This window comes from Seriola dumerili, unplaced genomic scaffold (genome assembly GCF_002260705.1).
Source record: "Seriola dumerili isolate Sdu_G_001 unplaced genomic scaffold, Sdu_1.0 BDQW01000273.1, whole genome shotgun sequence".
NCBI lineage: Eukaryota > Metazoa > Chordata > Actinopteri > Carangiformes > Carangidae > Seriola > Seriola dumerili.
The window spans coordinates 1,644,554-1,669,153 of NW_019174528.1; the positions used below are offsets into that span (position 1 = coordinate 1,644,554).

General features: G+C 41.7%; 1 protein-coding gene across 1 annotated transcript in view; it reads left to right on the top strand.

The window, feature by feature from the left end:
* Positions 1-716: 716 nt before the first annotated feature.
* thrb (thyroid hormone receptor beta) overlaps positions 717-24,600 on the top strand; it is a 99,876-nt gene continuing 75,992 nt past the window's right edge. The window contains exon 1 of the mRNA XM_022757263.1: positions 717-1,188. The gene's annotated coding sequence lies outside the window, so the exon portion shown is untranslated. The remainder of the gene's footprint in view (positions 1,189-24,600) is intronic.

Here is a 24,600-nt window from a genome sequence, read left to right on the forward strand (position 1 = left end):
AACATTTCTTAGAGAGCTATACATAATTTACAATAGGTGTGTTCAGACATCCAGTCCTGCAGTGGAAAAAGCAGCCAATCTACAGCCCTTTTACACACTTGGAAAACGTCCAAGTTAATAAAGGGAGGCAAAGGTGATGTAAGGTAAGTGAACAGGCCCACACCGAGCGATCGCAGTGCAGGGACATTTGCAGATCAGGAAGACTTTGAAACCTTCCCGCTAATAATTTACCTGCAAGATGTGATTCTGCAGACGTGTGGGACATGACAGACACTTTTAGGATCATCATTTATCAAGATGCAAAGTTCATAAAATTTTATGTTGCAGTACTAAAACAAAAAACAAAAACAAAAAAAACATATTACATAGTAGTAGCTTATCATTGCAGAACAAAGATGGTCACATTTAAAGTTCTTTTTTTTTTCCCAGTTAGGACCTGCACCTGCATAAAAAAATATTATTGCATAATTATTATTATTTCATGCAATTAAATGCTATGCAATAATGTTATAATAATAATAATAATAATAATACAGCAAGATGGATAATGATACTAATAAATAATAATGATTTCCGTCTGATTTCCTTGAACACACACACACACACACACACACACACACACACACACACACACACACACACAGTAAGTTGAAGCAATATGTTTCCTGTCTTCCTGTACCAGGCCGACTGTAAAAACAGCCAACCGCCATCGAAAAGAAAAGAAAAAAAAACTTGGGAGTTAGTAATTAGGGCGAGGCTTATTCTGCTCGGTTCCTGCCCGTGATTCTGCTCTCTGATTCCCCGTAGCGATCAGTGGGAGCGCTGCAAGTTAGTGTGCCCCGTTTTCAAGGTTTGTTTTTCGGCTCCATGTTGAAGTTTTTTTTTTCTCCTCGGCGTCCAGAGCACCAAGACTCTCGTAGCCGCATACAGTGTTAGCGGATACACACAGATACAGTACACACACTTACACACACACACTTACACACACACACTTACACACACACGCGCGCATAGCCCTCGCCTGATTTGCACTAGCGCGGGTCATTTCAGGTTAAACCCTGGCGCTGTGTCCCGTCCAGTTTAGCCGACGGAGATCAACACTGGTGGTTCCAGCTGAGGAGGAATGCACAGACACCGGGACTCCAAATAATTTTTTTTTCCGGACACGAGCTTCTTCTTGCATATGCGGTACGTTTCATTTTGTGGTTGTTGTTGTTTTTTTTTTTGTTTTTTTTTAATGTCAACAGTCTGGACTAATAATAATAATAATAATAATAATAATAGTAGTAGTAGTAATAATAATAATAATAATAACAGTGGTAATGACAGCCGCTCCAACAAACTGGGTGTTTGACAGTATAGCTGAGCGGTGGGCGGACATTGCGCTTCCGAAAGCTAACGTTCATGTGAATGTTCACGCTTTTTAACACGGCGCACTAATGTGTTTTTGATGTCCTACGGACGGAAGAGTGTGCGCAGAACTGCGTTCAAAATATCCGCAATTTAAGCTGCCTCGCTTAACGGGCGAGACGGTTCACACACACACACACACACACACACACACGGAGGGGGGGAGGTGGTGGTGGGGGGGGCTTAAGACATTTCCAGGATCGATTCGGTGTTTTGTTTTTTGTTTTATAACAATTCGCGGGGTACAGTTTATCCACCGAGCTGCACTTTATTACAGGGATATTTGAACTTCATAAGTGGTTAACTCCGCTGCCTTTACGCCCACGATGGTGTGTGTGTGTGTGTTTTCTTTTTTTTTTTTTCTGGTCGGGAATGAGACGGCGCGAAAAAGAAGGGAGAGTTTATCCGAAAAGTTTAGATGTACTTTAATCTCTGGTGTGTTTTATTCACGCCGAATTGAAGCCTCGGTTGTAACGAGGCAGGAAGTCGCTTGAAAGTCGTTGTTGTTGCTTGTTAAGTTGATCAAAAAAGCCAGAGCAAGTTAAATCGATGGATATTTCGGGGGAGGTTCTGTCGGTGCAGGAGAGCAGCGAACATACCCGAGGCTAGCCTCTTTTTTTTTCTTCTTCTTCTTCTTCTTCTTCTTCTTCTTTTTGTCCTGAAGACTTGACGGAGTTTTATGGGCCGAGGGTTATCGTTTCCCTCGCAGCCTGGGGCCCGAGGGCAGGCGTCCAGCTCCGGGATGATAACGCTCGTGTGGCACGGTCTGGCTCACTTTTACTCCCGTGGCCTTTAAGGACATGTCAGTTCATCTCCACCGTGATGTAACCGCACCGCTTTTTCGCTCTGGCAGCACGAACTTCGCTGATCAACATCTTGCATGTAAAAATAAACAGGCATATCTTCCCAGTGCGTTAGTGACCTTATATGTTGGGGCTTTTCTGGACATGACGGTTCGGTGTTTGACATTGCAGAAACAAAAGTATGCACGAGCCTTTAGTCCGGGGCGGGGGGGCAGATTTGTTTGGGAGTGTAAAGTTGGCTTATTGACAAATATTTATGAAGTGTCCCTTTTGCCCTGCCGTAGTTTGCAGTAGCACGGCATGATGACATGTTACCTTCATGAACCGATACCTCCATGAGCATAAAATGATGCCTTCAAAGGCTGTCAGAAAATGCAGGAGTGCTTGTGCAGGAACGATCCGAGCAAAGTGTGCGTGGGATGGGGGATGGATGTGGAGATGTGAGGTGAGGATTGTGCCAAAAAAAAAAAAGAAAAAAGAAAAATGACCAGAAATATGAACATAAAAAAAAAAAAAAATTATTAGTGATTATAAAACTGAGCAACAGATGAATCTTTTCAGACACTGGTCATAATCAGTCTCTGGTTTAATGGGGAGGGAATGAAAAATACAACCTTTTAATGAAGTATCATATCAATTCAATTCAATTTCAAGTCAAAATATTTAAAAATGTCAGTATGATTTACTTTAATATCATATAAACTAACACAGTTAATTTATATGACTTTGTGCACACATACCTTAAGAAGTACTTTGGAAACGTCATAGAAAACGGCATTTTTATTCAGAAACCAGAGTCAGTAGTAACCATGACAAATCGTATCGACATCATGCAAAATGGGAGTTTCCCAGGGACAACTGAAGGCAGCGTTAGTTTTCAGCTGAGGGTATTTAAGGTCATTCCATCTGCCTATTTGCCACTGATTTGTGGGAGCTTGCGTGAACGGTATCAACTGGCAGACAGACCCGGCTGGTGTTTGCAGCCTGTATATCACAGCACGATGCACGCAGCAGGTTTTTAAAATAAAAAAAAATAAAAAATGACGTCATGGATCTGCGTTCGGTTGAAACAGTTTGTGACACAAGGCTGAAAAGCCGGAGAAGCTCTGGTATAAAATGTTCAATTCTTTCACCTCTTTGTTGTGTTTGTTGAGACTTGTTAGATTATTTTCAGGTGTAGAAGGACGCCCCACCCCTCTGATGGCAGTAGTGCATTTAACATAACAAGCCTCGACTGTGCGATCAAGACGTCTTTGATCTGTGGGTATCTTGTGAGTTGAACTTCACAGCCGGGCCTGTACGACACTGTCGCACTATTTCTTGGTAAATTATTACATGTAACTGATTCAGATTAGATGGTTTCAAATCAAATTAGCAGTTTGATTCAGGAGCAGTTACTTAAACAAAACCCAAGATTAGATTCAGTAACAATTAACTAAAGAAAAACTGTTTTCATTCTCCCACGAGCAGCAGTTTGAATCGACTTTTATTACCATAAAAGGTAAAAAAAAACAGAGAGCGTCATCACATTTAAAGCATTATTTTTTTCATTTGGCATAATTTATAACTCGTGCACGGATCCAGCAAGTGATACATTACAATCCATTTGTCAGCTCTACAAGTTTTATCATGTGGGCCTGTAGTTTGAGAGCAGTAAATATTAAAGGCCTTACACACTCATGATAAACCCACACAGGTGTTTTCACTTACTTAGCCTGTTAAGACCTTTCTGAGGGGAGTGTGGGTGTGTGCAGACACAGTTTGATTGACATCGCTTTTATTTGTTCGTTTTATCGCACTCATTAAGGCAGAGCAACTTTATTTAATTGTTAATTAGTTAATTAGATAAATCGATTGATTTATCGAGACACTTTATCAAGAGTTTAAAGCGGTTTGATGCTGCCAGTGTTAAACTGCACCTGGGCAGACGTCCAATCAGAGTGAAAACACCTGTGTGGGTGTACAGGGCTTTAATGTTCATGTGGTACAGCTCAATTAGCCCATTAAAGGAAGGGCTTAATGAACCCTACATTTTGTTCTTGCTGGAGATTCCACTGTGACACGCCTGTCTCCACAGGCACTATAGGAATTATAGGAAGCCATGACGGCTGGTTGTATTTACCTGCTGCGACAGTGGAGCTGGTATTGTGTCTGTGTCACAGCAAAGTCTGGTTGTGGAGACACCTACTGAACCACCACTGAGGCGGAGTTGGAGACTCTGACAGTTGTTTATATGTGCGTGCGTGGACAAAATCTGTCGCCATGACGGTTTAGTACAATGTGAGTGCAGGCCTACCTTCTGTAAAAGAGTGGTGACTAAAGAAATCGATTAACTAGGTGCAGCAGTTCTTTTTAATCGGCAGCCTGATTGCTGAATCGATATCAACAGCTAGCAGCTAATTGTTAGCCAGCTTTCTAGCCCTGATAGCATTGGTGCGTGAACCAGAGAACTGTTTGTTTGTTCAGTATCTCGCTCGCAGTGAAAAAATCTTAATGTTTAACAGCCACTGGTAGTTGTTTAACTTTCTGCTATCTGCTAACTGCTACCTGCTAATTGCTATCTGCTGTCTGCCATTTGGTAACTGCTATCTGCTAACAGCTAGCTGTTGTTGCTTGTCTGTCTGTTGACCAGAATAAAAGCACCAGTGGTTCCGCTTTGATTTATTTCATAATAATAGGACTTTATTTAACTAAGAGGCAGAAGACTAATATATTGGCTCACGGCCAAAATGACACATTTTTTGCTTTTAGCATTTCTGTCAGCGTCACGGCAGAGCCAGTGCTGCTGAAATAAAACTCTTGACTCACGTGATATTTGGAAACATGACTCATGATATACAGCTCATGTTCTCTAAAGTCTAGATTCAACCTTTCCCCATGGTCAAGTGTTGAAAAAGTAAAGCTAAAATTGCAATAAATCAAAATATCAAATCGCATTGTGTCGCATAATGTCAAGTGTGCAGTGTGCAAATGTAATTAGTCAATTTATTGAAAAGTAGATTGAAAGAAAATTAAATATTAACTATTCTGATAACAGTTATTTGTCAGTTTTAAAGCGAAAATGCCAAAACTCTGATGTTTCCAGGTTGTTAGTTGTTAAAACTTTCAGTTTTTCTCGTCTTACAGTATCGTAAATTGAATCTTTGAAAGTCAGTTTTTCATTATTGTCTGATTTATTTATTTATTGATTTTTTATAGACCAAAAGGGTAATTGTGAAAAAAAACCCTGCAGATTAATCAATAATGGAAATAGTTAGTTAGTTAGTTAGTTAGTTGGTTGCAGCTCTAGGAAACAAAACATGAAAATACATGAAAAAGAAATAAGAGCTCTGACTGGCTATTGGCAGTTACCCAACATTAAAGGACTCATGTCTCGTGCTGGTTACATTCATTTTCCCACTCAATTTGATTAAAAATGATTGACTGACTGCGATCCTTAACACACCACAGTCAGTATGTAATCATACATTATCGGTCACCGGCGCTTTAGTCGGCCTTTTTCTTGTTTCACGGTAGAAAAATGTCGACAGGTCGCAGTAGGAAGGTGTAAACGAGAAACACAAGGTGCTTCAGCAGGATCATCTCAGGAGTTAGCAGGCGCCTGTTGTTGTGGTTTGACAGGTGATCTGCAGATTCTCTCCTTCAGGGCTTAACTGTTTTAACCTTTCAAGTAAAAACAACTTCGCTGTGTCCCAACATTCCTCCGCCCCGAGGCTACGAGTCGCATTCATCTGTGCCGCGTCGTTTCTGCAAAAGAAAAGAGCAAATAACGGCGTCTCTGAAATGTCTCAGTTTGTAACGTGATACCATTATTATTATTATTATTATTATTATTATTATTATTATTATTATTATTATTATTATTATAGCACTGGGAAGACTTTAATAACTTCTGGGGAAATAATTACATTTTCCCCTTGTACTCTGGAACAGATGGAGCCACAAGTGTATTTTTTACACTTAGAGTTTATTTTCTTGTATTAAGTGAGTAACCGCAGTGAGTGTGTGTCGAGGTTTGAGCACTTCTTCCATAAAGTCTATAAGATAAATGTGAAGTAAAGGAAGATAATACTTCTATAAAACGCTCAGGGGGTTGTCCCCCCCACCACCACCACCACCACCACCCCACATGGTGCGATGTTATCACACTATCACTCTGTTGTGATACAAGCACAGCCAAAGCCAGTATTCACAACTGGTGCTGTGGCTCATGAGGCCGTCGGCTGTGTAAGTTGGCAAGTGCGTGATTGTTTGCAAGTACGGGCTCATTCTGAAGGCAGCGATGTCTGCTATGAATTTATCTCTCTCTCTCTCTCTCTCTCTCTCTCTCTCTCTCTGTCTTCTCTCTCTGGCAGCACCAGAATGGAGCTTTGTCGTAGCGTTACCATGAATCACTTCTAAAGGCCGCGATTTAACTTATAATCCATGTTGCGAAGCGACTGAATAAAAGGTTGAATGCTGCTTGTAGGGTTTAAGGTGGATAAGTATTTGAGCGTGGCTTAATCATTGTATGAGTTATACAATTACGCACGTGACGCAGACTCTCCAAAACTGGCAAAAGGCAGCGAAAGGTTTTCAGACGAGTCACAACCGTAACTAAACATATCAATAAGCAATACAGCTCGGATCAGCTGATTGTCCCTGAAGCGCTGCCCGTTGTGTGTGAGGTGCTGCGCTGTGATGTAAGAGCGGAGGAGATCTTTTGTTCTGATTTACCCACGTGTATTAAATAAGATATAATAAGATTTCGGTCTGCAGAATCTGCAGAATTACAGCAGCAGAGTGACAGAACCAAGAAGGAAAAGCTGTAAAATGATAATATTAAATACTTAAAAAAAAGATCAATCGTGTAATAACATAATTATTTAAATCTGGTTAAAATCATATTTTGTTTCCGAGACAAAGACAGATTTTTCTATCCTTCCTAAAAAATGACCCATTGCAGAGAGAGAGAGAGAGAGAGAGAGATGAAGGTTATAAACAGCCGCTGATTCTGACAGAATATTGTGATCGCTCTGGTTGTTAAAAACATTTACAGTATAAATAATTCACGCATTATTTGTGACGACAATTCAGTTTTAACAAAGCCATAGAATATATGACAGGATGACAACACTAACAGTTACAACACAATACAGTAAATAATTAAACTAAGCTAACTTTGTGGGTGTTAGCATGCAGGCTAAAATCCTCAGACTCCTGTTACGAGTTTACGCAGTGATGGTAAAGTGCACTTTCTGCTCTAGGAAGAAAGTTCTCTTAAGTCTTAAAGAGTAAACTCCACCAGTCACTATATTACACCATCGATTGATCCTGGTGCCAGGAGTTCAGTCCCAGCATCCCCGGGGGGTGGGGGGCAAATAGAGGCTTGTTCATATTATACAGTTAATGTTCCCACTGCTCAGATCACATCTATTGCTGCGAGTAAATCTCCCACATATTTCATCAGCTCCCTGTGCCTCGTCACTGAACCGTTACCACTTCCCCGCCACATGTGGAAGTATTTAGTTGTAACTTGAACATGGACTATTACAGTAAAATTGCATAATTGCAATCATGCATAATTCACCTTACAAGTCCCCTCGCCCCCCGCCGCCCCTAAAAGATATTACAGTGCTAACAACAGCAATTAAATTAATTTATCTTGCACTTTACAATATTTAGCAATGGTCACAAGTTAATTTAACTCCCAGCTGTGGGTCTCACAAGGAGAGAGATGATGCTTCAGGAATCCGGTTGTTCAGATAAAGGTTGTGAATCGCTGCAATCGACTCCTCATGCATTTTGCACGTGTTGACTTTGAGCTATTGTTAGTGAAATCAGTGAGGGCTGCAGGTAAGAGGATCCAAGAGCTCACACCCGGAGACAGCGGGTTGCGTTTATAGGGAGGATTACAGTTGGCAACCGGTGCACAGAATCGGGCGCACAGGAAAGCTAATAGGTAAACAGGAAGGTAAGCTTTGAACATTAAGGAAACTGGAATGGGAACTCTACTGATTTGACACAACAAGATGAGTGAGCTAGTTGTGAGGAGCAGCTACAGTTGAGTAATATCTTCTGTGACTCTGGACAAACTCTCCAAACCCTGAGAATCTCAGCTGTGATTTGGAAACTTCACACTTCACAAAGTTCCTTTAATGAACATGCTGAAACAGTTTGTTTAAAACGCACAGAAACAAAATGTAAATAGTCTTAGGGGGAGTTACCTCCAGAGCAACGCTAGCTGTTTCCCCCTGCTCTCAGGCTTCATGCTCAGCTCGGCTAATCACCGGCTAGCTTTGTACAGTGCAGCACTGATTACCATGGCTCCTGGAGACTGAAGGGAAAGACCTGCAGGCGCTACTCAAGGCGAAACAATCCTCCACCAACACTGCCATTTTCTGATTTAAAAAAAAAAACATATTTAGTTTGTATTTTTAGTTAATATTCTCCTAAAAAACACACCAGAATAAACGTTAGTAAAAACTAAAGCAGTGAAGCACTGGGTCATTTTTCCTAAGGATGGAAATATCTGTCGTTGTCTAGGAAACAAAACATGATTTTAACCAGATTTAAGTAAATATCTAATTGTACACATTATATTATTATATGATCTATCTTTTTTAAGTATCTGATATTGTCATTTTGCAGTTTTTCTTTCTGCAACTCTGCAGATTTCCTCACCGTGGGACTGATAAAGGAAAATCTTATTTAGTACTTTTCTGTTTTTTCCTTTCTTTTTGTTACACTAACATTATTATTGAAAGTGCAGCTGCCAATTCATCATCATTTCTTATTTCTCAGATTGATTTGAATGCAACAGTTCAACTGTAACTATATTTCAGTTGTATATATGCAGTTACATCAGTAACATAGGCTGTTTCCATTTCCTTGGAGATGCCTTCATGCCTGAGTGTTGCTGAGTAACAGCAGCCGCAGCCGCTGAAGGCGATGAAATAGATCCAAAGGAAGGGCGTCATGTTACCTCGGCGATATGGAAAACATTCGGTTCGTGGGACAGACCGACGCGCTGTGTAAAGGTCGTAAAACCTGCCAAACCTGGGCTCTACTCTTCTGCTCAGGTGGATGAAATCACTCCTTATTTCACTCTTTTCTACCTACGCACCTGTCTGAGTGGCGTGCTGCAGTAACTGAGTGGCTGCCCATTCCTCAGTCTGTTATTCACACGTTAACTACAAGAACTAATTATTCACTTACTGTCAGATCTGTGCCAGTCCTTGACACGTGCTGGTGTCACAAGATAATCAGTGTTATCTGCTCTGATCCGTGAGTCCTCGTAAAGATTTGGCTCATCGGCGTCGGGTCATTATCTGAACTTCAAGTATGAATCATGTGCAACTGCTGTGTAATTCATATTCACGCATAGAAAAACTGAGGAGAACTCAAATTGCAGTTCATCTTATATTGAAGCTCAATGTGCTCGTGAGTATCAAAGCCGTCCGTCCAGTGTGAGTTGACCTTTTGCCTTCAGTCCGACATCAGAAACCCTCGGCATCTCAGACCTCTGCAGCCTCCCGACAGCTACAGTGCAGAGTGTAATAAGTGCAGCATGGAAAAACATATGCTGTTCTGTGTCCTGTTGCCATGTTTACATACTTGTCAGATACGTTGTTTGTACCGTTTTGCGACCTACACGCGCTGAACGTCAACAAGGAAAGTATTTTGTCGGCACATCCTGGTGTTAAAAACCGTGATGGTGACAATGAGACAGAACTCTTGACAAACTGTGGCGGGTGGCGTGATGATTGGCTGGCTGAACACACTGTACTCTGCAGCTGTCAGAAACAACTGCTCACATGGCATTCAGATAAGAGTTGGGTTATGGGGCCTTTTTTTTTTTTTTTTTTTTTAAGAATGACAGCAAGGGCCTTGTATTTATGCTTTATCAGCAATCAAGGCATCAGATTTACAAATAATTAACTTTGAAAAGTTCAGTTTCTGCTGCAGTGGAGTTCACACTGTTGACTTCACTGTTGCTTTCTAAGTTCTGTCTTGGAAAGTCTCTGTTAGGTGTTTACTGCCTTTAAGTCTCTTCTGCTGGACCGGCCGTGGGCGAGGGCGACATCTGTGAACTGAGTGAGTGAGTGATCAAGATACACCATCGGTCGGCCGGCTGAGTGTTGGACTTCTCCCATTGGCCGTTGGTCTTTCAGAATGATTTGATTCGACCAGTTTCTATTACATCATCGGGGGGGATGGGTACAAGTACTCGTTGTTTAATAGTTCAACTCAGTTGGCGTTACGTGCACCATGGCCGCCGTGACCAGGAAAAGGTCACTCACTCGGTTTCTATCATCGGCTATTTATTTACATGAATGTGAAAGTATTAGACAGTGATGTTCTCCAACAGCCAAACAGTCGGCTCGGTCAGGGAGGTCCGTGTCCGACTGAATTGATCATACCGGTGTTTTAGCACAATGCCTCATTTTGATGCTCCGCTCTGTTTAAATTACTGCCTTATTTTTGTTTCAGGAATTTCTCCCAATGCTGTCGATGGTCAGTCCAACCACCGAACAGTCTATAGTGCAAACAATATCAATCATGCTCCTGTGACCATGGCCTGTTTATTTTTATCTTGCATTTTGAGATGACTTTCTATTAAATATTTTGTTTGGCACGCCCGGCCGAGTGGCGCTCTCCATGGTACTGAAGGGGGGGGGGGGGGGGGGGTAACCTTTTGTTTTGTCGGGTGTGATCACATCCCCTGAGTGTCAACATGAGGAAAGTACCTGGAAAGAAATTCTACCTGGGATTTACGACTGATATGATTTTTAACAAATCACACCCACACTCGGTTTATACCTCGTCTTATTTAGATGCAACGTGGCGCTAACATCACAGCACATAGTATATACAGTCACTTGGTCTATTACAACAGTCAATCCTAAAGAGGTTAACTGTAATATTGATGATAAACTGTGTGGCCGCTGACCACATGTCATTTCTACTCCCCAGCCTTTTGATCTGTATCAGTTCTGCCCACATGTGCTCAGGAATAATGGGCGTTTGGCTGAGTTGGCTCGTTAAGCAAAAACAAAACGGCATCATAAATACTTTATAATGCTGCAAGTTCTTGTGGGTTTGTGGTAAACGAGGGAAAACAACTCGATGTTACATGGCTTAAGCTGTGAAAAATATAAAATGGTGTTAAAACTGGCAGTGTCTGTAGGATTTTCATACTGTTGCTCTAGAGAAACATTATTCTTCTGGCTTGTTTCAATCGACAGTCGTTCCAACATAGTCGATTTGTGATTGTGGTTTTAAATGGTTGCCGTACGGTTTACCTTTCTAGGATAATGATGCAAACCTTATTAATGAGGCTCTGTTGTCTCTGATCAGTGATCAACTCAACTGGACACTAGGATTTAAAATGCTAAAATGCTTTTGTGGTGAAATAAATTTTCCATTGGAATTGCCGTGAGTTAGCGACATTGACCAATAGCAAGCTTGGACCGTTGAGGGGTCGGAGAGCCAGAAAGTTAAAGTCAAAGGTTAGGGTTAGGTTAACCCTAGTTAGCATCTCTTCAGAACGGTTAGTGTAGTTAGCATCTTTTTAAAACAGCTCCTGCAGTTAACGTCTTTTTCAGAAGTTAGCATCTTTTCAGAACGGTTAGCATAGTTGACATCTTTTAATTTGTTTATGTTGTTAGCTTGTAACTGGCAGTGGCTGACACTGTGTTAATGCTAATGCTAACTCTCGCTGTCTGTACTGACTGTAGGTTTCAGGTTTATTTTGGGAGGAACATTTCAGAGGTCAAAGGTCAACCAGAAGTCTGCTGTCCTTTCCTTTAACCAAAAGCTTCCATGCAGCAGTCAGTGTGGATCCTGCCGCTGCTGCGCCGTTGAGTCAGTAGCTGAACCTGTGTCCTATGATAAAGGCCCCAGTTAAATAACAGAGATGACTAAGCTTCCTGTAGGTTTGTACAGCCTGTCATGTTTTTCATTAAATCCAGACTGTGAAGTGAGAGAGCAGGTTCAGAACGTCACACTAAAATACAATACAGTAGGTATTTTTATAAACTTCAAGCTTCCTGACTCTGTCTTTACTAGAGTTTATTAAATCTGAGCAGATCATCTAAAGTTCTGTCTGAAGAGGATCGTTGCGTCACTGTGAATTTCAGGTCTCTGCACGGTTTGATTCATTTCATCTCAGTACAGTTTAATTTAGGGCTGAACGTATCGCAATGATCGTTTTCACTGTAGAAAAATATAAAAATTCTGCCGATGTGATTTTCGTTGGGTCCTGTTCATGTCTGCAGAATATGATTTTTTATTCCTGTAGCACCACAATGCTTCTTTTATAAAGTTCTGTTGTGACACATTTGACCCTTTTTTATCAGAAAGATTGCAGCTCCTGTGATCTGGGTTTTGCACTTGACCGTATTGTGATTTCAATAATATTTCGATTATTTGTTCAGCCCTAATTTAATTCAATTAAATTCTATTCATTTTGCTTTACTGGAATGAATGTCAGATGAAAGTTTAATACAATTCAATACAGTGGAAACAGCTTTTAGTGATCAGTGTTACAGTGATCAATAGAGATGCATTGGTTGCAGTTTTCTTGTCCGAATCTGACCTGCCGTTTCTGATTTTGGCCGATTGCGATTTCCGACATGTTTCGACATGTTGTCACTTTTCGCTAATGAACAGATCAGTTTATAATACATCACTGACTAATTATCTAACTTGTCTGATTTAGGTTTGTTCCTCCACGGTACACGGTGTCAGGTTGTGTCTGTGCTGTCGTGTGCGTGACGTGAAGCATTGTGCAGTGTCAGTTTGACCGGCACAGAGCCGGAGATCTGGCTCCAGCTCAGTGACTTATTTTACCTGCTGTTCCTTATTAAATCAGTAAATAGCGAAGTTTTCCGTTTCATTACTTTTTATACAAATGTCAATGAGATGCTGAACTGCATGAGAAGTTAAAAAAATATTTGGCCATAATAATAATCTGCTTATAGTATATTGGTTTGACCTGGACAGACATGAAGAGGTTTCCACTGGGATGAGACGATGGAAGAAAGGAATTTATTTATTTAGTAAAATAAAATAAATAAAGATTAAAAAAAAAAAAAAAAATAGGGGTAAACATTTTGTCATATCAAGGTAATAATTTGTACATATGCCTCACGTCCCTCTCTGGACTGAATCTGTTGCTTTTCTCTGTCATTTATCTCTGGAGTTTGTTTTTCTGGAGTTCGAGTTCAAACTTTGGTTGGGTCATTTGAGGACACTCAGATTTGGAGGCTGCTCCAGCTTTGCCTTGGCTCGCTGCCTCGGCCGCTCGTGCTCTTCCTCTCTCTGAGGCTGTGTGCACTCTGCAGCGGGGTTTCTTCTTCTTCTTCTTCTCCGGCCTCTCTGTAGTTGGCTGCACGTACGGTCCACCTCAGCCCCTCAGCCGCCGAACGACACTGCCGACACATCGCTGCACGGCAGGAAAGGTGTTATCCAGATGTTGGAAGTGCTTCTTGTTGTTTCCCGGGGTTTAGAGAGGGGGGGGGGGGGCGCTGTGGTCACAAGGTTGTGTAAACAGACCTGCTGAGTCATTTAAAGGATACTTATAATAATAAGACTTTCTAACTGTTCGCCATTATCTGTTATTACCCATCATTTTAATTTTAATTTTTAATTATAATGAAGCACAGCCTGTTCAATAGCAGTTAATCTTCAAAAAAAAAAAAAAACCTTGGATTATCACTTTTCATGTCATCACGAAGCAGATGAGAGACAGCGGAGGACTCGCCTGACCCAAACACCTCGGCCGTTGTGCCTGAACAATTACAATTATGAACAAACCAAAAAAACCAAAACCTTCCTCCGTGGGCTTAAACCGAGAGCTCGCTTTAACGTAATCAATCGCATCGAGGTGATAAAAAGCCTGAGATCCGAAGCTGGACCGAGGCTAAAGGGGGGGGGGACTTCCCTCCTGTCGAAAACATCCACTGCATCACAAAACAGTTGGCCTTTGAAAGGAGCCGAAGTGGCTGATCGTACCCCCCCCCCCCCACATAATAACAAATAAGATGTTACTTTTGGCATGAATTATTGCTTCAGGCATTCAGCCGTTAGCGCGGCCTGGCTGCAGGACACGGAAAAAAAAAAAAAAAAAGTCCTGGCTGCAGGACAAGAGAGAAGTGAGAGAGAATCCTTCTCCTCTGCAGCAGAAGGTGTCTACAGGTGCCGTGAACTCGCCGCTCGCCGCCGGGCTCCAGCGGAGACGGCGAGCTGCAGTCAAGGAGGAAACTATTGAGTCGTGTCAGTTTTACAGCGTTGTGGTGAAGTGTTCCTCAACAGCTGGCGGGGTATTTTTCTTTTTTTTTTTTAAAAAAGCTCACGACCTGACCCTCCGCCTCTGTTGTCCTCCCCGTGTGTGTTGATGTTGAAGAGGCGTTCAGTGTTCAGAGCATTTGTAGAACATCTCAGTGAAACCACTTCACACCTGTGGTAGGGCTTGTGAGAGAGATTCAGGTGGCGGTATGAAAGTATATTTTTATGAGCGTAGGAGGAGTATTAAGGCCGTGGGAGAGAAAAGAAAATGAAAGGAGGAAGATTTTTTTTTTTTTTTTTCATGAAGAACTTCAAGGATAAAAGTCGAAGTGAGTCAGAACAGGAAGATTTTAATTTAAATTTTGCCTTTCGAGAATAAAAATCGAGAACAAACTCGACATTTCGAGATTGAAGTCGATCTTTTGAGACGATATCAAACGGCGCGTGTGACCGCCTCTACAAAATGCCTTGTATTGATGAGCGGATGTAGTTGTAGTTGTCGGCATCAGGACTGAGGAGATTGTCCCGAAAACTGCGTCTGTTCAGAAGGAAAAACCACACAAGCTGAAGCCGCACGGCGTCGCTGTAGTGACGGTTTTAGTCGCTGTGTGGTGAGGATGGAGACGTACAGAACAAACCACGACCCTGAAGTAATAGCAGACTACTTCATCACATCCATTGCACGCGTGGGAGGATCCTCAGAAATACAAAATAAAAACAAAAACTTCCTCTTCTGAGTCAGTTCGACATTTTGATATTTTTCACAAAGTGCTTGATGAAAAAAAATCTTCCTCTTCTCATTTCTTTTTCCTCCTTCTTGACCCTAATTCTCCAAGTCAAGTCAAGTCAAGTAAACATGGAGATCAAATCACAGTTACGTCTTCAACAAAGTCGTATTTTATTTCTTAGCAACGTAATGATCCATAAGTCATGGATTAAAAAACACGACGCTGACTCGTCGTCTCCTGTGAGACAGTCCATCCACGCTGCGTATCCTACCTGTCACCTGACTCACAAGCTTTGCTCCTGTTGTAATTACTATGGCCGCTAACGGTTGCCTAGCAATCAATCGTAATTATGGGTCTTAATAAGCTCATTTTTTATAGCGGGACAGTCTCATTATATGAATAAATAAATAATGTAATAAATAAACAAGGACGAGGTGGTGACTCTAGTTTTTAATTGTTATACGTGCGAGTTGAAACGTGTAAAACAGAAATGTAGACGTATGTTTTATTAGCTCCTGCTCCAGGTCTGAACCAGTTCTTGACGCCTAACTTTACTAATGATCCCATTTGATCCCCACATAAAAAACAATCCTGGCTCTTGGTGTTTGGACTTTAACCCAATCAGTGAATCACACTATTGTTGAGCACGTTGCTAACTTTGCTTTGAAAAGCCAGCGAGCCAAGCTAAACAGATAAGCATGACACCAGATGGAAAGGTCATGGATGAGGCTGTTTGCTAACTCTGTAAAACAAAGCAGTAAGGATGAACAGAGCGTAAATCCTGACATTATGGGGGATATTGAGTGAAGATTACTGAGGGTTAAATAGATGAATTTAAACCATTTTAGCGTTGAAGGGGTCTGAATACTTTCCGAATGCGCTGTAGCTTTTAATATTTCCACAGAAATCGTTTTTGCTTCCCGTCATGAGTGAGAAGACGAAGTCGATTAAACGGGTCGTTCTTCTTTGTGAATCCTTTTATGTGTAGTCATGTTGTTTTCAGTCGCACTTCTTCTTCACCCTCCCCTCAGCCCATCACAGACGCAGACACTGAGGCTGAAGGAAGTAAAAACGATAGCTAAGCAGAGAGGATCCCGTCAGACCGGCTGCTCCACACACTGTCTCTCGTACTGACGTGTTTCTTTCTCGCTACGACAATATACTGACTTTTTGGTTTTTTTTTGACTCATCCCTGTAATTCTACTTTCTCTTCCTGTGTCACTTCTTTTTTTTTTTTTTTTTTTCTTGTTCCCTATACATCGTGTCAGGCTGTAGAAGTTGAGCGCTTGTGTTTCCGTGGTTGTTTTGTTCATGTGAAATGTGTTTGAAAGGCAAAGAAAGAAAAAGAAAAAAAAAAATGCTGCAGATTCGCTGAATTCTGAGTGAGTGGTTGTTTTTCAGACTTTTGTTTGTACTTGTCAGATTCGTGCTGAGGTGTGAATCATTTTCCTTTTCCTTATGGTTTAAGAAAAGACGTAGTGTGGAGATAAGCTCAATGGAAAGAAAACGCTGAAACACACGATAATAGCTGATTCACTTCCAGCGCGGCTGCAGAGGAAGTATGCAGCAGTTCTTGCAATTCGTTGAAAACCTTGACAACTGATTTTAGAAAAACAGCATGTTTGTTGTGAGAGCATGAAGCATTTTCAGAGAAAAAAATCCCACTTTTTGTATCTTCACAGTGGGATTTTCAGAGGAGAAAGTTTAGGCTAATTACATTTAAGGATCTCTAAGTAATTGGGTGATTCAGCTTGATTTGGAGGAAGTAAACAAAAGGCTTTTATGCTTCTGACACATCCATCAAACTGCTCTTAATGTTGGATTGAGACTAAAGTACCTTAACCTTCAATTAGTCCGAAGCACATTGTAGATTTGTGTTTAAAAAGAAAACATTTGGAACAAAGATTTATTGGGTTTTCTGGGAATGTGTGTTTTTGAAGCGAGGGTTTGTTTGCATGTGGTGCAATCGGCTCTCCGCTCAGAGGCAAGTGGTTTTTAAAAACAGGCCTCGATGAAGCATAACACGGTATGTACTGAAGGTATCGGAGCCCGTTAATGCGTCTGTGTTCTGCGGACGCGAGAGTGAATGGATCGGACAGATGTGGTGTCGTGTTGCAGCAGATAAAAGAACATGAAACAACAGTAATGTGTGCAGCGTTACTCCGTGAGCGGAAAAGATGCAATGCACCACAACGTCCATCTGCAATATAAAACCCACGTGTTCCATATTAAATAAATGAGTTCCTCATTATGAAATAAATAAACTTATTAATAAATGGGCAAAGTTTTATATTTGAACCAATAAATTCTAAAATAATTGAGAAAATTTTGGCTATTATTATGAATTGTTGTTTTACTGTTCTTATTTTCATTGAAACAGTTTTATTATTTTTATTACAAAATGCTCTTTTCCAAATGTGTTTAGTTTCTTAAAGGCATTTTCCCAGTCACACCTTTATTTCATGTAATACTTTATTTATTTAAGTGTGTGTGTGTGTAGCAACGTAGATCCCGCTAGCTAAAGCAGCCACATAGACTCAGTCTTTTTCCATCCATCCATTTTTTTGCCGCTTATCCGGAGTCAGGTTGCGTTGGCGGGAGGTTAAGACATCCCGTACCCAGGGCGCGCCGGAGGTCACGGTCTGATGAAACCAACAGAATCACATCGTCCGCAAAAAAGCAAGAGAGGCAATTCTGAGACACGATATCTTTGGAAACTCCTCAAGGGAATCCCTTTAAATTTTGGCGCCAATATTCTGTTGGACCCAAGGATGAACTGATGAGAATTTGGTGGTCAAAAGGTCAAAGGTCAAGGTTTTTGGCCGCATGTTTTCGGCCTATAACTCCAGAATTCATATGCTAATTATGGCACAATAGAAGAAAGTGATGAAGTGATGGCTTTTTATATAGTAATGGTCAAAGGCCAACGTCACTGTGACATCATAATGTTACGCTAAAACACTCCTGGCTGTTATTCAGTGCTGTAACTCAGGAAGGAGAGACTGCGACCATGTTTCCTGCCACTCGGCTGGTTGGCGGAGGGATACGACCGCAAGGTTGTAATTGTAGTTCATTTAATATTGAGCACGAGTCTTATTTGAAAGTTCAACAGTGCTCTCTGAACTTACTTAGCCTCTGAGGTTGACGGTTTTTAATTGGCATTTCAGTAAAACAGCCTGGAACTAATGAGTTGTTGTATTTTGGTTGAATGGAAAAAAGGTCTTTGACATTTCTCTAAGAGGAACCCCTGCGGATTGGAAAACACTGCTGTTGATCACAGACGTTACTGTGCTGCATACAAATTTAAAGTTCAGCGAGGAGAGCAAACTGTGCAGCTGTTCCCAGGAAAGCATATTCACACACAAAGCGTGCCGTGCAGAATTAGTGATTTTCCAATTTAACAGACGGGCAGGGTGTAGGTGCGCAGACTTTTAAGTAAAAGCCGTCCTTTGTCCTTCTTGTCCCGTACACGACTGCTGCTTTCCGGAACATGTCATTCGGTCCACTTCCTGACACCTTGTCCCGTCCACAGTTGCTTTTTCTTCTGCAAAACACAAAACCAGAGTTAAAACCGAAACCGTCAAAAAAGCTGAAATACAAACTAAACACCGCTGCAGTCTGTCGCACTCAGTGCAGCCGTGGGAAACATAATGCCAACCAAATGAACAGAATATGTTTTGAATGAGTGGACGGTTGGCCCAGTGTGGCCCCGATGACCGGGCAGTGATAAGCTTATTTTGTTACGCACTAAGACGCCTACACCAGCATCTCTAATCATCTCTAATCTTCCTTTAGTAGCCTGATGCTTCTCTGGCCTTGGTAGCAGGAGCACTGTTGATTTTTATAATGCTCATTATAGTAGTTTTGTCTCAATGAAAGAAGACAGATTTTGATTATGAACTATTTTAAACATTATCTTTAAACATTTCATCTTAAATGGAAGAAATTGCCTCTTTTTTTTTTGTCCATCAATCTAGGTTCAATAACACTTTGACAACGTGAACACATTTTTTTTTTTTTCTTTTTCAAATTTATTAAAAATCAAAAAGTGAAATCTCACAATACACCTGTGGCCTTCTTGATATGATACGTCAAAACGTTTTTAAATGGGAAAAAAAGGGTTTATCAATGGTTCAAGGTTTAGACAGGATTCAGATTCAGCTTCAGCTTCTCTTCATCATGAGCAGCACAAAAATTTAATTTGTTACCGAAGGTTTTTCTAAAGTTGCTTGCTTTGCTGCTATTGCATGGAGTCAATAGATAGATAGTGTGGTCCAAAGGTCTGAGACCATTTTCCCATTCAAGTGACTTACTGTATGTCTATCAGGAGTGGGTAGTAAAAAGTTAATACCTTTTTCTTAACTGACGAGGCTTTCAAACCCTGCACAACCTTGATTGGACTCGTAGTTTAAAGTGTTTAAAGTGCATTTAAACATTTTGGAATCCAGCTGATAAAAGTTCGCCGTCTTTTACAAGATTGAATGTTCGTTCGGCGAGCCGCTCTCTGTCGTCCTGCCTTGTCAAAGTATTAAAATCAATTCCATCCTTCCAGACAAAAAAGGCACCCAAAGACTCTTATTAACTCTTGGTAGCATTAGTTACTGGGGGGCACTTTCTTAACTCAAGGATGGAGGGATGTTTGTACAAGAATGACAGGCTTTAATCACCAGAATTACCAGGGGATGTGTGACTTTGGATTTCTTTTTTCTGTTCATCCTTGTTCTCTAAGCTGCAGTATAATCGCAGACTCATGACTTTTATTATGGAGCTGAAAGAGAAAACTTTTCCTTGAGAAAAAGTCAGTATTTTTGGAAATGCATGCGGCTCCACCGTGTAACTACCACAAACGATTATTTAATGTGTTTTCTCTGTGGATTCACCAAACAAACTAAATGAGAGCTGTTAATCGGTGAACTGTGGAGGTGCTGACAGGTGTAGCTTTGAACATTGTAGAGAACCAGGTTGGCGGTTCCCCCCTTCCTGTTTCCAGTCTTTAAGCTACGCTAAGCTAATTGCCTCCTGACTCTTGTGATGCTTTGTGCTTAATGCGTGAACAGTGTGATTGATATCAATTCACTCACTGGAAGAAAGGTTAGTTTATTTCCAAAAATTGTTGAAGTATTCCTCCAACAAACGCTTCAATACCAGCCGTCCGTCTCATGTCCTTATCTGCTGGACTCCAGGCTGCGCCTCCGTGAATCTGTTGAATTTGCACCTAAACTGCCATTAGTGGTTTTTATCAGTAACGGTCACTGCAGTCAAAGGTACAAACAAACAGACAAACAAACAAACAAACAAACGAATCACTTGCTGTTACACCCCAGCTGGTGAAGCAACGTAAACCCAGATGTGATTGGCAACGCAAAGTTATTTATTATTGAGGAGATGAATAAGACTGAGACAAACAACGAGCAAGGGTCAGAAAATAAATATAACCTCTCTAACTTCTCTGCACTGGAACAAACCAAACACACAATCAGCGCCTCTGTTCCTGTTTCCTACGTGTTTGTACGTCAGAGTGACTTTAACTTAAGCCTGACCCGGTCTCCTTCAAGGCTGCGTCCACACTGCTACTAGACTTTTGGAAACGCCGACCTTCGGGAAATGATGGCGTGGACGCCCACGGTCTCATCGGCCTCGACCACCGGCATCTTAATGCTACAGCTGTCTTTGCTGTTGCTCCTCGTAAATAATCGACTGCAGAGTAGACGATCTGCTTCCTGTTTACACCTGTGATTGCTCATGCATGTGTGCGTTTACAGGTGTGATAATAAGGAGTTTGATTGGCAGCTGGAACAGTTGCACTCGAATCTTGAATTTTGTCAATTGATCAGCTCCGGACTTTAAACAGGATCCAGGAGAAGTGACCACATTACACAGGTTTTATCCTCCTCGCACCGGCTCCCTGTTCGTTTTAGAACTGACTGTCGACTCTTAAAGCTCTTCACGACCTCTCTCCGTGTTAAAGATCTGACCTCTGAACTGCATGTGACCCGGCTCTCAGCCTCAGATCCTCAGGCAGAGGTCCGTTAGTTGTTCCCGAAGAAATCAAACTCTTTTAAACCACTTTTTATTTCTTGGTTTTATCTGTTTTTACTGATCACCTTCTTGCTGGTGACGCTGCCTTTGGTTTATTTGCACTCAGAGACTTTAATTATATTTATACTTGTTTTAACTGTTACTTCATGTGACCTGCAGGTTTTATTTTGCTGCTTTGTGTGAAGCACTTTGTAACGTGGGTAGAAAAGTGCTCTATAAATAAATTATTATTATTATTATTATTATCAGGTGATGTCTGTGTTTAGCACTTTGTGATGTCATATTGTCACAGAATTAAGAACGACCTTTGCAGTTATTAGAACTTAGATTTTCCTTGTGATTGAAGTAGTTAACAATCTTTATAGTTAATGACCAGACATCAAGACAAACAGAGTTTACAATAAGTGGCTCTTCCGACATCGTTGCTGTGTGTGTCGTTTACCTCCCACGTAATCAAATTGTAGATAACTGTAATTAGACGGCCCCCCCTTCGTCTGGATCTCACCTGCCTGATGAACCTAATCTTCAGTTGTCATTTCATACGTGTGACTCAGTTCGAGTTGCATTCAAATGTTAAACAGCGGGAAAATTGTGTGCGGCGTCTTTATGCTGACACACGCCTCCCTCACCATCCTTCACTGAGCAGGTCATCGCCGGCAAAAGTTCAACGCGGGATATATCATCTATTCGGCGTGTGGTTTGTCTTTTAACAGATATTTCAGAGCAGCTGCACAAAGAGCAGCGAGGGGAAGCGAAGGCCTCGCAGGAAACCTTGAAATGTTCTGTAATACTCAGACCGCTTGAGCTGGATCAGACCGCGCAGCCTGGCCCTGTTTACCAGTTCACCATCCTCAGAAATAAATAACTTTCTCCAAAACAGTCTCCAAAGGTTTCATGTGACTCGCAGTGAAACAGGGACAGAAGCTTGAACGGCCGAATTGGCTGCAGCGATTTAAAGTGCAATAAACTAATGTTGTACCTTTTTATTTTCTTTTTTTTCCTTCTATGTACCTGGATCATGACGATCAACCACTGACATCACTGCAGGTAAGTTGATATCTCCTTTTTATTCCGTATTCAATAAGAACTGAATGCCTGTGTGGGAATCTGCTGAACTTCAATCAGGTTTTCCCAAATTCCTTCCTTCCTTTAAATATATATATTTATATATTTATTTCCTGTTTTTAGAGAAATGCCGCACACATTAATCATGCAATGTGCGTATTGCTTTTATTACCTTTTAGTCTTTACCAACTAAAATGTTTCCACAGCACAGAGCAGCAAATACTGACTCACAGAGCTGGCATCACACGTCTTTTCAGATTCCTAATCTTGTTCTGAAACAGAGCTTTTCAACGGTTTCCTGAGTTTAGACGACATTGAGCATTTTTAACATTTAGTTTCTTTTGTTCGATAGAGAAAAAAAAGGATTGAATGGACTCACGGATCTGGGGAGAGTAGACTAGACTTTAAGTAATTGTACCAGCGATGAGTTGTGACTGTGATTTTAGCCTTTTGACTGATGACTAACCCCCAAGACTAAAACCTAGAAATCATGTGAATCTTTTTCTTTTATTTTTAAATTTCTATACTTTTATAAGTGTCACAGCAGCTGATCACATTTTGCAAGTTGGAGGAAAAAGTGTGTCAGATAACGGACCATCCTTTGGATTATTACATCTGGGCAAAAAAAAAATACAAGAAGCAAAAAAAAACAAACAATAAAACAAGGAGTCATGACACAAATATGTGGCTTTAAAAAACAGACGTAGCTGCAACAACTTCCAACATTAGCTATCAGGAAGTGATTAAAGCTGCACTGATCAATCAAGTCACACACACAGAATTATTATTCAAATCTGCCGTTTGTTTTGGTTTTACCTGCCGCAAATCCACTGTTTCAATTCAGTCACCATCACACTTAATTCGGGCAAGCCAGCCAGCAGAAAACGTTCTGCAGACATGAAACCGTAACGACTCGCTGATGAACGTAGTGGAGCATTTAGCAGCTGAATGGCCAGATCTTTTTCCTCAGGAGTTGATGGTTGACATGAACATCACTCCAAATGAACGCCGATGCCGCGCCGCGTCTGCTGGGTTTGCAAAAGACGCAGCAGTTACTGACATCAGCCACCACCACAGCGACGATGTTCATGCTGTGGTTTTTTGCCGGTTGCGCTGCAACAGGTGGCTGAAACAATCTGTTAATACTGCTGCAAAGGTGAAATCAGTGACGCGCTGAACACAGTCAGGGTTGTACATCAGCTTAAATCTTCTGCCTCTGTTTCTACTTCTCCTTTGCTCCTTGGTTTCGGCACGGGACTAAAAGTCGAGACTTGAAACGTGCGAAACAATGACTTTGTCCAACCGATGGAAAAAGTACGAAAGCGTTAGCGTCAAAAATTCTGAAATGATAGTCAATGCTAATTCCTTATAAATGCCTTTAATCACACCAGCACTAGTGTTTTGTGCAGATTTTGAAATTCTAAATCTAGAACAAAAAACGAGCGAGTGATTAATGATAATAATAATAACAACACATGCAGAAAGGCTGAAGCTCGGCAGTGATTAGAAGTGGTTCTTTTTAAAGTGCTTTGTAAAACATCTGGTGACTGTTTCCACATTTGAAATTATTTGCTTTATTATCTTCCATCTATAAACCAACCGGCTCGACTCTCGTCGCGCCGCGCTTATTGTGCAGAGTTGTTTTTTCACTTCGTCACCGAAAACCGTTGAATCAGCAAATCTGCAGAAAGCTCACGTCTCCTCTGGGTTTTCCCGCATTTTCTCCCTCACAGATTTTTCGTGTCTAAATCCAGATTCCTTGACGCAGTGCATGATTTACACAAAACGGATAACGCAGGGCCGTGTGTAGGTTAACTCGCTACCTGCGCCTGTGCCTTCAGCAAAAAACCTCCAGTTGTGTGGCTTAATGTGATCCTATTATAATCGGGAGTGGATTTATGTTAGGTATGAGGAGCTTATGAACCTCCTGGCAGCCGGTGTGGAGCCGCGCCATGTTTTCATGCTTCAGGGGAAAGTTGAAAAATGCTCTCAGGCTTGGATGGGGTTGAATTATTCATGGAGATGGAGGGAGAGGAGCTGTTAAAGCCTTCATCTTCACTTTTCTGCCCCCGGCTGTGCTGCTTAGTGGAGTGATGGGGGGGGGGGGGGGGGGGGGGGGGGGGGGGCGGGGGGGGGGGGGGGGGGGGGGGGGGGGGGGGGGGGGGGGGGGGGGGGGGGGGCGGGGCGGTGGGGGTGTCGGACGGGCGGGGGAGGTGGGGGAGGGGGGGGTGGCGTTGGGAGAGGGGGGGTGGGGGGGGAATGGGGCGGGGGAGTGGGTGAGGGGG